This window comes from Nyctibius grandis, chromosome 6, assembly GCF_013368605.1.
Source record: "Nyctibius grandis isolate bNycGra1 chromosome 6, bNycGra1.pri, whole genome shotgun sequence".
NCBI classification, from domain to species: Eukaryota; Metazoa; Chordata; class Aves; order Nyctibiiformes; family Nyctibiidae; genus Nyctibius; species Nyctibius grandis.
Genome location: NC_090663.1, coordinates 87,352,865 through 87,366,922, shown reverse-complemented (window position 1 = coordinate 87,366,922; position 14,058 = coordinate 87,352,865). Strand labels below are relative to the sequence as shown.

At 49.7% G+C, this 14,058-nt stretch overlaps 1 protein-coding gene across 2 annotated transcripts in view; it reads right to left on the bottom strand.

The window, feature by feature from the left end:
* LOC137664547 (albumin-like) overlaps positions 1-14,058 on the bottom strand; it is a 369,558-nt gene that overhangs the window by 105,262 nt on the left and 250,238 nt on the right. The gene's annotated exons all lie outside the window — the stretch shown is intronic.

Sequence of the window (14,058 nt, the reverse complement as noted above, 5' to 3'; positions counted from 1 at the left end):
TTTAATTCTCTGGTCCTGTTTTAATACAATATACTTTAATACATGTTAAATTGTCTAAAACGAGTCTAGGGTGGGAGATGAAAGTAATAACATACCAGGTACTGGGGTCTCATCAGTATAGAGGGGTGCTGGTTCAGTTTTTGCATTTTCCAACAAGATAGACTGCAGTAGCTGCTTAACTTCCTTAGAGCTTTTTTAAAAAATAAAATCCTTCCTTAATCAAATGATAACTTGAGGAAGACTAGGAAAGAAAACTTTTTACAAGACACTCTTACACTCTGTTTAACATGAAGTTGTTTGAAGGAGTAGTTTAAATAAGCTCCATAATTGCAGTCTTTTTTGGCAGATTTTTTTGGAACTGGGGGAAAAAGAGCAAGGATGAGAAGCAATGGTAGGCCAGGCCCTGAAATGCTGTGTGGGCTTGCTTCTATACAAGGCCTGGTTCTTACCTGCAGTGTGATTTGCTTTCTGCTGAACACTGCACATCAACAAGGCACTGTGAGCAGGTGTTGCCTGTCTACCTTCCCTTTTTCTATGTAAAATCCAAGGAGGGCAGAAGCATGCAGGCCCCAGAAGACTATTCTAGATGGCTTTGCCATGTTCACTTATGCAGCAAGAGTTGCAGATAGATTTCTGGGTAAGAGTACTTTGTTTGAGGCAGCACCTCTTTTTTTTTGAGGTAGGAGATGCAGAAACTACAAGCAGTGAAAAAGCCAGCGTGGGAGGCCTGAAGTGCTCTTGCTGCTTGTTCAGTGATGTGAACAAGCTCTAAAAGAACTGAGAGCTTTGCTGCTTGTAAAACCTCGTAACAAACACATTGCATGAGTTCAGCCCAAGGTAGTGACTTGGACAAGTCTCTTTGCCTAGTATGACTATCTTCTCCATGTGCAACAGAAGAAAGAAGGTACCTCATGGCCACTGTGTAAGGGGAAGGTGGTGCAATAGCAGCATTGTACCACCAAGCTAGCAGGTCTTGGGAGGTGTGGGGTTTTTTTTTTTCCCCAGTGCAAAGTGGGGATGTGAAGGTTATTTGCTGTGCTAAGGGTATTGTGAAGCTCTTGTGTCAAACTGGACTGAGTGATCCATGGCTTTTAAAGTCAGCAGGGGGAATAATAAGAAGTAGTGTAACTTAATGCCCAAGCATTCTCTGTTGGGACTTGGTACAAAGTAGGTGTAATGGTATGCTACGCTGCCATCCTTACTCACAGATACCACAGTCACCAGATGGGATTATTACAAATAGCTGAAGAATTTAAGTGCCCAGCTCCCACTGTGTGCACGGATATAGCCTGATATTTCTTGTCCCTTGAAATTTCCATTTGTGACCGGGGTTCTCTGTGGGGCACAATGCAATGGGAGTCTTTAAGCAGGGTGCCTGTAATGTGTTAAGGAAAAAACCTGAATTTAAATCTGGACTTTACGGTGTGGGTTTTATATAATGACCTAGATAATTTTTGTTGTCAGATCTTCCAATGCTCACGTTAGGTTAGACTTGCCTAAATTGGATTTTGTCATCACAATGTCTTCTGTAAGCTTTAAACTAAACTGCCTCTGAGTGTGGGAAGCCGTGTGTGCCTTTCAGTTTCTCCTTTCAGTGCATTTGAACATTAGATAGTTCCCATCTCATTTACTGCTGCATTCTCTTGCTGCCATGTGCTGTCTCCTGACCAGATGCAAGGCCTATTAACTATTCCCACTGGACTTTATCCCAGTGTGGCTGAAACACACCATTAGATGAGCTGGTAATCAGACTGGGGATGGAGCTGTCCTGCTAGCTCCAATGTCTACTACATAAATGGTGTTGATAAGAATTGCAGTGAGAGTTTTATTCCACCCCAGAGCCTAACTTGGGGGTTCCTAGAAGTCAGTGAGAGGTGCTTTGAGGTGACCAGGGCTACACTTGCTAAGCATGTAACTGTACCTGTGTGCCACTATGAACAGATTTTAATAGAAGAGTGGAAAGGGAGCACATGCTGACTTTTTAAGGAGTTTAAATTTGTGCCGAGTGATACAATCACCAGTGTTACCACCTGAAGAAATGGGAGCTCTTTTCTGTGTGTCTTGAGAAGTCAGTTTTAAAAATGCCTTTTTTAATTAACCCTGGTAGAGGTGACAGCTTCAGTACCCAGGCGTCCTGTGAGTGTTGGCACTGCCATTTGCTGCTGGCAGCAGTACCACCCCGGGGAGCTGGTGACAGTTTGTCCTACCCTACGCAGACAAGACAGACCTACTTATTTATACCTGCTTGAACCTCTTCCCCCATCACTGCCAGCTCTCCTGTGAAGCAGTGCTTTTCCTTGGAAGAGTTGGATCCTTCAGCAGAGAGGAAAGGTGGCAATGGAGAAGGAGTGGTGTCAGGAAGCCTCGTGGCTTTGGCATGTATGGAGAGCCTGGGAAGCTGATGTGGCCTGTCGAGCTGGACCAGCAGGGAAATCTGCTCTTCCCTCCCCATGTCCCGCTAGGTGATCTGTGACCTTGCAGGCTCTTGGTCTGCTCTACTCACCTTTTACACTGCCCCGGATTTCTTGTCTTTATGGTCTTCTGGGTGCCTTTCTGCGAGGTCTGTAAAAATGCTGTGGGCAGAAAAAAACAGGTATTTTTGTAAGTTTTTCTTCAGCATGTGAGCATACGCTAGGAGGCAAGTGTGCCTCTCCAGAGCAGAGGGAAGGGGAACAGAGAAAGGAAGATAGGGGAAAATAAACGAACCTTGTCCTTACGCTGATGAGAAGGAATCACCTGAAAAAGAAGCATAAACACAGACTCAATATGTGAAAGCACAAGGCACGTGATTGATGGTCTGGCCTGATCTTGATCAGGAACTGCTAATCTGGCAACCCTACCTGGACACCAGTGCCACTCCCAAAAGACGGTATGCCGCAACACTTTTTTGTTGCCAATCTCTGCAGTGTTATGCCTGGGAAGTTCTTCCTTTTGGATGCAACTTCAAAATGTTTGAAATTGCAAAAACTGAAGGAAGAGATAACTAGGTGGGGTAGGAAGTTCAGGAGACAGACAAACTGGTTACAAACAGGTTTTAAAGCAGCCTGTTGAAAGCGCTTTTCCCAACTAGAAAACCTGTTTTGTTGATTATTTTATTGCACCATCCTAGTGGTGTATCTTCCTGCTGGTAGGAGACATGTCTGGATTGTAACTGTATTACTGTCAAATGGGTGGCCTTTGCCTAGAAGGTATTCACTTGACAGGGCATTCTTGGCTGTGTCATGAAAATTAGATTTATTCTTAATTCTTTCAAATCTTTTCTTGTCCCCTCATGATTGGGACATCATGAATGCAGGGTGTTTCTCCTCACTCTGCACAGCGTTTGGATCCTTTCCACACAGTCTCTTTGTCAAAGCAAGCACCTGATGCTAGTGAGGAGGTAAATACATCACAGATTTCTAGCTTGCTTTGTTACACATATTGACATTGATACAGATAAATAGGCCAAGGGCTGCTGAGCTGCAGAGAGTACCAGGAGTGAAGAGCAGAAGCAAGTGATCCTGATTATTGTGTGCTAACAGTAGAACACCAGAACCCACGTGGAGCCCCGAGCTGGTGCTTACATGCCAGGGACACACCAGGCAGTGCTGGGTCTCTTCATATACACTCTTTCAGTGCAAGGGTTTTCAGGAAAGGGCCAGTGCTGCCTGGTCTGAACACAGGAAGCCTCTGTAATTTCTTTAAGATGGCTGCTACAGCATTTTCTGGATCAGCTGTTTGCCAAGTACAGGCTTCAGGGAAGCAAAAGCAGCCTTACCTCTGTGACGCAGCCTCTGCCTGCCACTGGCCTTCTGCAAGCTCAAAAATGGCCAAACCTTCTTCATTTGTGTGGTGTTCCTCCTAGAAAATAAAATCAAAACAAAGCGTTCAGCAGGGCATACAGGCTTCAGAGATCTTTTTTTTGTAAATACTTTACTAGAAGGAATGTCTCCCTTTCTTTAAACTGTAGGAATAAGGGAAAGTTTGAAAGGGGAGAGACTGGAGACTGATGGAGGGGGGAAATCGGTTGCTGAGCAATCAAATCCCCTGCCCGTGCAGCACTCGGGATGTCCCTGAAACACGGCTGCTCACTAAAGCCCTTCGCCAGCTCTCTGTGGGCAGTGTTTGGGGGTGTGAGCGGGCCTTAATGCTGGCAAACCTCGAGCCCCCCAGGTGAGATGCTGTAGCTCGCTGGCATGGCAACCCACCTGAACTGATGGTTGAACAACCACAGGCCCTCCCTGGGGAGGCAAGTGGTGAATCCAAGTCACTAGCAGGGTGGTGCAGCACTGCTCTCTGCTAATTTTACAGCCCTGCTGTGAAGGCTGTAGGTTTTCCTGTACATATCATGCTCCTTTGCTCCGTGAAGCAGGCACAGAACATGACATTTATTTGAAATGACACTTCAGAAACCCGAAATGGGTCTGGACAAGCCTGGGATCAATTCCTACTGCTTATATAAGAAACCAATAACCTTATGACACTGTTCTTGGTAAAGGACATCCTACTGGGAGCAAACTGTGAGGCAACGGACTGGGATCCTGAGGCTAATGTGAAGGTCAGGCCGAGGCCAAAAATACCATTGGTGCATAGTGCTGCACCTTGAAGCTGAAAAGGTCACTGCTGGGCCAAGAGGGGCCAGTCAGTGGTCCTGAGCAGTTGCTTGCGGGCAGCATGTGTGTCACTAGAAGCAGAGTAATAAATCAGAGGGCAGACAGGCTGCTCGATGGGAGGGAGATACCAGCGCCATCAAGAAGAGCCGTTGCTCTGCAGGCTGGTGCATTCACACGCAGAAGACCCTTGAGAAAGCATGTGCTCTGGGGTGAGCGTTACAGGGGGCCTCAGAGTGAGCAGCAGAGGAGCTCAGCACCCAAGGAAAGGAATTAGCCTGATCATCAGTGAGAGCTGAGGCGCAAGACGGCTGAGACCCCCCGGCCATGTCAGCAGACGCGGCCGTTGCAGCCAGATCAGTATCTCCTCGCTGACCCAGGGTGTCTGCTACGTGACAGACTGGGTGGGAGAGGTGCTTCCCAGCTCACAGGGCTGACGCTCAGCACACAGGTCGCAACATCAGGCCACGCTACAGGAACCAACCATTTCTGACTCTCATCTATTTTTCACCACCAGTGAGGGGTTCCCAGAGCTTCCCTGATGGCTGCTGAGCTGTCTGGTGCAACCAGGGCTCTTGGCCACCTCAGTGGAGGAAGGGCCAGGCTGCTGCACGCTCACATCTCTAACTCTACAGACTCCCTCTGCGGTGTGTACTTACACCAGCAAATGTATCATGGATTTGGACATCTCACTGAGTGAAGAGCTTCGCTCCTGGATACACATACGGTCCAAAGGCAAAAGAGAAAGAGGGTTCCCCACTAATTAGGGGAGTCCTGAGACATGTACTGGTTTAATCTATCACTACAAGCCTTCCTGCACCTCATTTCCTGACAGACTGTCGCTGCTGAACGCTCACAACGAGATCCAGTCTAAACTGAGTCCAAAGCACAGCCAAATGTTGTCTTCATGTCCTCTCCCACGACACAAGCGAGCTGGGTAATGAGAGCACAAAGTCACGAGCTGTGTCCCCACCTGCCCTCCCGGGGGACCCCAGGCCCTCATCTGCATGCTTCCAGCCCCAAAAATGCTGACACAAGGACGGTGGGTTTGCTGCAGGCTGCCTTCTTCTCCCGGTGGCTCGGGAGGGCCTCTGTGTGTGGCTGGGAGGGAGAAAGCTGCCGAGGTTATCAGTTAGACCTGGTTTGTCCTTAGGCATGGCCTGGTAGCCAGCTGGGCTACCACAGGGATCCAGGAAGGCTTTGCCTGGCTGCAGCATGGCCACCAGGGGTCATGGTGCTCCCAGCCACGGCACAGCACTGGCCCAGCAGCGCCTGGCTCCGGGCTGGAAAGCCAGGGCTGCAGCTGCCCAGCTTCCAGGGGCCCAAGGGCTGCCAAGCCAACCAGGCGGCTGCGCTGGGTGTTAAACAGAGCTGTGGGGCAAACAGCTATAATATAACTCACTCTCCTCTACCTAAGGCTAGTAATTCTCACCCTACAATAGTCTTAGCAGCCAGGGCCGAGCTCTGTGGGAAGAGCTGTGCTGGCTCCGGGGGTGAGCCTGCACCGGCAGCGGGGCACGGCCAGCGCTGGCCCCCTGTGCCAGTGCAGCCTCTTTGCATGCCCACAGTGGTTCCCTGTAAGTGTGCTCCTGCCTCGTGGCCTCTGAAATCCTGGGGTTTCTGCTGTGGACTCGTTAAGCTGAATTGCCCAGTGAAGATGGACGTGCCTGGCAGCTTTGAGGTGGCTGGTCCCCTCGTCCCTACTCCTCAGGTGTAGGGATCACAAACACAGTGATGTGTGTTGTGCTGTATGTGGATCTGGAGCCAACATCCCTGGCTGTGGGGCTCCTGGGAAACGCAGGTGAGACGGCAGGCACAGCTCCCTGCCAGCCTGAGGACAAGCTCGGGCATTGTGCTGCCCTCCCATCCTCTCTCCTCCCCTCTCACTGGCTCCTTTTTGTTGAATTGCTGCTCCTGAGTTCACCCCAAGGTGACTGCAGGGCTGCCTGTTTACTTATGTCTCAGTAAATCAAGGAGTTGTTAGTAAAAACTCACCCAGGTTGAATGAAAAGCTTTATCTGACCGGAAATATTGGCATACTTGAGATCATAGAGGGTGAGCTGCAGGCAGAAGTGTTTGAGATATCTTGTTAAAGGGTTCTAAGCTGTTTTAAAGCATAACATGGAAAAAAAATGTGGAAATAAAGGCAATGCTAACTCTTCCACATTTTTCAGTGCAAAATGTCTCATGCAAACACCAGGAACTGGAACGGACTGCCTGAAAGGTTTAAATGCAGAGTCATTTATTTGTTGGGAGGGTGGTTGGTTGGTGGCTTTTCAGGGGAGCTCTTTTCCCAAAAGCTGTTGGTAGGAAAACGTTTTCCCAGGTGGCTGAAGAAGAGAGCATCTGTTTGGGTGCCCTGTGAAGGAGCAATGGGCTTCTCCGGCCTGCCCCGGCCACGACTGCGTACAGGGACACGGGAGGCTGCCACGGGTCCCGTTCAGTGGAGCTGCTCGTGGCAGGAGGCAGGAGAACAGCTCCTTTCTCAGCAGAAATGGGTGGGTCGTGTCAGCCCGCCCAGATGTACAGGCACATGCCAAAGGTAGAGTAGGAACATGCCAGGCTCACTCATCACCCCAGGAAATCCGCTTGGCTAAGAACAAACTTTCTCTATTATTCTTTTTAAATCTCTCAGACACCTACACTCAGCTTCTTGTCATCAGCTGTCTGGGGCTGATTTTATCTTGCACGCTACGCACCTCACTGGGGAGGAAGGGGCTGACGGTTGGGCGACCGACACAAGGCTTCCCCTCCATCAGCCTCGGCTGCAGGGAGCTGGTTGCTCACTGCTCTTCCTGGCAGGGCCCACTCTACCTGCTTCTCAGAGTACTGCTGAACACGCTGTCCTGCCTGCGCTGGCCGACCGGGGCCTTGCTCCTTGTCTCTGTGCAGCCTCGAGGACTGCGCTACTGTTCCCCAAATGATGGGTGCTACCCAGCAGTCCTGCCAGCAGTGCTACGTTCTCCTAGCTATGGCTGAGTCGGTGGCCCTGAAGGGCTATACCCCAGTGACAAGAAGTGTCACAGCTTGCCCTTGTTCATTGTGTGCTTGGCAAGGCCACAGAAGCGGCTGGACTTATGAACGCTCCTCCTGTGCACCCAGAGAGCGTGCGAGTGCCTGAGCTGGGCCCAGGGCTGCGGGTCAAGCGCTCTGCTGGGATCACTGTGGGACTTGAGACAATTTCCTGCTCAAGGTTCACATACGCTTGAGTCACGTCTGCCCTTTGCTCTCGAAACCTCCTGCTTTGACCTCAGCAGACAGCAGAAAAGACCAAGAAATTCCCCTCCCTTTCTGCTTTTACCCTTGAAATGTAGTTTTACAACGGGGCTGGCTATAACAGTATTTTTCTTTAGCCTTCAACTCCCGTTTGAATGTTCCTGGTGACGCTCCCAGCTCTTCATCAGAGGTTTGTGCCGCCTTCTGATTGAGCAGATAACGTGACTGTTATTCTTCCTTGCCTGTTGCTTCATGGCATGCAACAGGACATCAGTCAAAACAGTTGCTCCCAGGTACCTGCTGTTTCAGGAATGACCTATCTACAAATATTTATTAATTACTTGCCACCCTAATGGGGAGAGAAATGGGGACCACCTTGAGGCTGTGGCCTAAAGCCAATGTCATTCACGTGGCCTGTGCATGGCCCCTTGCTGCCCAGCCCCTCCAATACCTCAGCTGGACAAGAGGAGAACAGGAGAGGTCCTGCCTGCTCAGTGTTTTCTGGATCAAAGCAGAAGGCAAATGAGGGAGGAAGGAGCTTGCCCCATGCAAGCTGGGTTCTTGGAACACCTCGGAAGACAGTCAGCACGTCGGAGCAACGAGCAGCAGCCAGTGCCTCAGTGTGCCTGGCGGAAGACCAAGCGGGCCAAGACAAGCTCTGTCTCCTAAGTAAACGGCGAGCAATCTGCTCGGAGATCTTGGCAGCAGGAGGGATTCTGTAAAATCACGGCTTCCGCTGCGGTGTTTGTTTTGTGTGGAGCTGGGTCCTGTCCCATCGCCATCGGCAGGGGGGAGCTGCCCGCTTTGTGTGAACAAAGGCACTCGGGAACCCCGTGCTGCTCAGACAGATCCCAGCCCTCCCACTGCCTTCTCGTGAGCCGAGCACGTATGGCCACCCAGACACCCTCCACAGGCCACCCAGACACCCTTCACGTGCCAGCAGCCCTCAGCGCCAGAGCTGGGCTTTGACTCCGTTGTGCTCCCACTACCCAGCCCTAAAGGGTGGAGGATTTCTTTACAAACTTCCAGCCCCTGCAGAATAAAGACTTACAGGTAACATGGCCTCACGCTGACACCCTGCACACCCCGTGCTGACAGAGGACTATGGAGTAAGAGTACAAGAGGCAGTTTTGCCTTCCCGTATCATGGCTTTTGTTTTCCTCAAAGCACGAAGACTGCCGGGAGCTGCAGACCCGACAGCTCTAACGACCATGATGGCACACAGGGCAACTGCAGCTGTGATGTGCTTCTGGGCCCTGGGGATTTCTGGCTTCATGCTGAGCAGTTTCGTTCTGTCTGGGCTGTGCTCTGCTGTGGGGAGGGCTCTTAACACTGAAATGCCAGAACTTTGGAGTCTGTGTATTTATGATACAGGACTGAAGTGTGTCCTGGAGGTGGATTTATGGCGTGTGATAGAAACACTGCACCTCAGAGATGGATTTTGCATGAGTATGGATACACACATCCATGACTGTACCTTTAAGCTGCCTAGGACTCTAATTAAAATTTATTGCCATGGTTGCAGGTCAAATGAAATACCTCCGAGTGCCTCAAAGATCCTTCCATGCTAAGATCTTAGTGAGCATCAGTGGGGTGGGGGGCACCTCCCTGTAACCTCAGAAACTCTGTACTGATGCAGGGGCTGCTCTTCAGCATCTATCTGGAAGGAGAGCTGCTGCAGTGCTGGGGTTAACTGCACCCAGGCCAGCCCCAGGGGACCAGGATGAAGAAAAAAGGGAATGTTTGGGTCAACACTGAACCAAGGTTTTATGAGTCTTCCTTTCACTCTGTTGAAAACATGCTTTCAGGTTGATGCAGAAGACAGTATTTTCTTTGATTTTTTTTTTTTTGGTTCATCCTTAACAAAAACGCCCCTCTCGACCTAGCTTTTTAAATATATCTACTCCCAGCAGATATATTTTAAATTAATGTATTTAAATTTGAAATTCTGTCAGTTGCAGAAGTCAGGACTCACTCCCGCAGTCGTAAAATTAAAAATGAGTTAAACACCCAGCAGGTGTTAATGGAAAGCACGAACCACCCTGCAAACCGCAGCCCTTGGAAGAGGTACAAACCAAACGCAGACAGGAAATCCCCCACCCAGCCAGGACCTGGAAGTTGCCTGCACCTGAAGGAGAAGTAACTGGGGATGGTTTACTTTAGGTTGGTTATTTGCAAATGACTGAACGTGAGTGACGTTCGTTCCCCTAGTTCTACAGTAACGTTATCAGGTGAGTGAAAAACCAGCCCTTGCTATGGCCCTTGACCAGTTTCCTCTAACTCGTAGTTTTTCCTCTCTCTGAAGACCTGGTCTGGGTCTCCTTGGGTCAGTGGCACTTCATCATGACGCAGGTGTCAGAGGAGCACTTCTGCCAGCCAGCCCCACACTTTTCTCCCTGGCATCCCATGTCACCTCGCCTGAATCTTCGCTAGAGCAACACATCTTTTCTGAAATCCTCCCACTCTTACTAGCAGTCGGTTTTTCGTTTCCCTGTTCACACACCTCCCCTGCCTCAGCATGCCCTTGTCAGCTCAGCCTGGCTCCAGCTAACTCCATGTGTATTTATCTTGCAGAAACAATCAATCAGTCACTTACGTTTTCTGGTTTATGGGCGTTCTCCCATCTGGCACCCGGCTCCATCAGCGTGTGTTGCATGATGTGACCTCCCTGTCCTCCTGGAGACTCTGCTATGGCTCCCAGCTCGTGCATCAGCGCCAACAGCCACGGGTAGGCCCTGCAAGAGAAGGGGAAGGACTGTGTCTCTACATGGCCACTTACTCCTTTCACTTTCCAGGCGTGCTTTCGCTGGGAAATGGGAACTCATTTGAACTGTCTGCTGGCAAAGACGGCCTGGGCTGGGTGCACTCCAGAGTCCTCTGGGAGAAAGGCCTTGACTAGTGCTACAGATGGGACATAAAACTGAGCAGAGACACCAAGGGTACACATTTGCACATGTCATTTTTTTGGCACAGAAACCACCCGCTATGAATAAAGGGAAAAGAACAACTCAAGGCCTCTGGAGACAGCGGCTGCAGTGGTGATGAGCTGTTTCCTACAAAAGGCATGAGCTTGGTCTAGCTACCTAATTCTCAGGGTACCAAGGGAGCATATTGACTTTACAAAGTGTTCCTTGTATACCCATGGGTCTACGCAAGGCAATTAGCAACTATTTTTAAAGCTTCCCAAATAAACTTCAAAGCAGGGGCTCTTCCTGTTGGTAGCGAAGGGCTGGCTACGAGTGGGAGCTCTGGATGCCACCTGCTAATCACCTTCTTCCTGCCGTCAGGGCTCTCCCCATGGGTGAGCTTCTCCTGCCTTTGTTTCCTACCAGAACAGCCTCATGAATCACCAGAAAGCTCCAGAAACAAACCAAATATTGAAAAAAGAGGCTGGAGCAGCAGGCCTCAAAGCAGAGGCATCACATGCCTTTATTTTCCCCAACTATTTGAAATCCAGTGAACTGAAAATTGAGAATCAAATGTAAAGGAACTGCACCTTTTTAGGGGAGATGCCTTGTGTCAGTTGTAAGATCTGATCTGCCTTCTTTCTGGGACTACGAATATTTAAAACGCTCCCTTCTTCTCCCAGTGGAATTCACTCCTGGCTCAGGACACCACTGTGTTCCTCTGCTGCCTCCTGCCACCACCCCCAGAGACCTGGGTCCCTGATGGGCTCCGGGAAGCGATCCAGGCACGGAGCAGAGGCAGAGAGTTCGGCTCTTCGGTCGCCTGAGAAAGCTGTGGTGCTTCTCAGGGCAGAGCAGCAATTAGATGAAATGAAGGCAGCCATCACGTGAGGATGCTCACGGGTTACCTGCCTGCCTTACCCAGACCCATGGGATTTCCCTCAGCCAAGTGTCAGATGGCAGGGCACATCTTAGAGCCGGTATAATTACAGAAACATGTATCTTTTGGAAACATAATTGACCCTTTGGAACTGCCACACCACGAAGGTGAAATTACGAAAAGCAACAACGCATTGCAAATATTTGGGCAATATCCTCTTGGCACATAATTGCTTGTTTTGTGACCTAAAAACTCGTATTCCTGACAGTCCTTCGCAAGGGTACAGGTTACTTAAACTATTTATAGATGCTTTGATCCCTTCTGCAATCGAGGCGGTGATACACGCAGCAGCCAAGTGTGACATAACTCTTGACGCTGCCATCTTGAGCTACGCCTCATGTGACCCACCAGCTCCTCGTGGCTGCTCTGGGCACACTTTATCAGCTCCATCTATTGCAGACTTCGAAGAGGTCCCTCCCTAGCGCAGAGGCTGCTTGAGAAACAGAGGATACCAGGCATGCTGTGTTGTGTCATCGGCCCTTGATGAGGGGGTGAGGGAAGCCCGTCCTGGCAGTACTTTTCCATTTGCTTTCCTACCAGGGAGCTGGTAACCGGGATGTTACAACATCTGTGAGCTTTAGTGAGGCTGATCCTTGCAGAGCCTCAGATCTGCCTTGGAATACCTCAGTGGCTTGGTGATGCTAATGCCAAGTGAGTTATGTTCAGGTATGAGAGATCTCAGATGTTCCTTCCCTCCAGAAAGCACCTGCAGTGGAATTGGAATGGGCCTATATAATACATATTCAATGATTTGTGTTAATACTCACTGAAGATGTCTGAGAAACACGAGGGTTAAAGTTTCTGGAGCCTCTTTTCATTCGCAGTGACTTTCTAGCATTTCCCGTGGTCAGACAGGAGCAGAACTCCAGAGCTGGCCAATTCCCACAGAACGGGAATCCTAAAGAACAAGGACTTTCTGTTTTGCAATTGCTTTGTTGCCATAACATTAGTGTGTTTCACTTTGACAATGGTGAAAATATTAGTCAAAAGGTAGTAATGATATATTGCATTTAAGATCTGAGACAGTATTAAACAGAACTGTGAAAAGCAAATGGTAACACAAAGAAATTAATGAAAATTACAGTCTTTGGAGGTAGGATGAGGGAAGGGGAGCAGTCGCTATGAAAAGGAAACCTGAAGAGAAGAAAGAGGAAGAACTCCTCGCACAAGAGAGTGGCTGGTACCAGCTTCACTCAAAGCGGCCCGTTTCTCCAAAATTACACTTCCCATAAATATTTTCTCCTCTCATTTCCTGTGGGCTACTTGTTACGTTATTTAAGTCAAATCACCACGTGCTAACATACATAATCAGACTGTAACTGCCCTAGGAGCAAGTGAAACCACTTCAGACAGGACCAAGGCAATTTCTAACTTAAAATGGGTGGGATGTCACACACCAAACTCTTTGAAGGCAGCAGTGTCTGGTCTCCCTGATCATCTCCTCACTAAAACTCTTCCTCCCTCCCCACAGAAAACAACTGGGGCCCAATCCTCTTTTCCACCCCGGGGACAAGCAGCCACCATACTCTGCACACGCTCTCTGTGAGCCTTCATCATGCTTAGTAGAAGGTGAAAGACCTTTGCACCAAGACAGGGAGGTATCCAGCCCGAGATGGAGGGGAATATTTTGCTGAAAGTATTTTAACATTCAAGTGGTTACTAGAGGAAGGCCCCATGTGTGAGTGGTGTGTCCACAGGCCTTGGTCTCTTCTGTGCTGCACCCGGAGACATTTCCATCTTGTTCTGGTCCTGTCTCTGCAATGAGCAACTCTTAAAGACGTTAGAGGCTTCTTCTGCTGTCACCCTTGCTCCCCATGATTTCCTTTCTCCCTTTTTCATGAAGCAGCAATTTCTTTCCCCCATCGGCACATCCTCTGCAGCCTGCAGGCAGCATCAAAGAAAATGATGGCAAGTTGTGGCCTGTGCCGTAGGAACGGGAGCAGCAGGAGGCGCGGGGCTGGCCTCGGCGGGCTGCGACGTAGGGAGCTGCACGAGATAAAATGCACCTGTTTGATTGAAGGCGTGTTTACATGGAGGATCAGATCCTGCCTCACTCTGCGAAAACCGTACAGTGGAGTGGCTTTTCTGGAACAGCTCCTCAATGGGCTTGTCCAAACAGCAGCAGGGGAACATCAAAAGGTGCAGCGATCACCCGCAGATAAGCACCCCAACTGTCTGATCCTGGGCTACCCCCAGGCATGGCTCAGTAGCTCGTCTGCCCATGATGAGGTCTCCCTATTGCTCTCCCTTATACCTGGGCCTCTTTCCACGGGGATTGCTTCATCCTGCTGGTCAAGAAGGTCTGACATCCAAAGAATAGTGACTTGTTGGACAACCCTCAGTGTGAAGCCCTTTGAACAGAGACAGGAATGGGAAAGCAGGCTTGGGTCAGTGCTAGAGCAAGCAA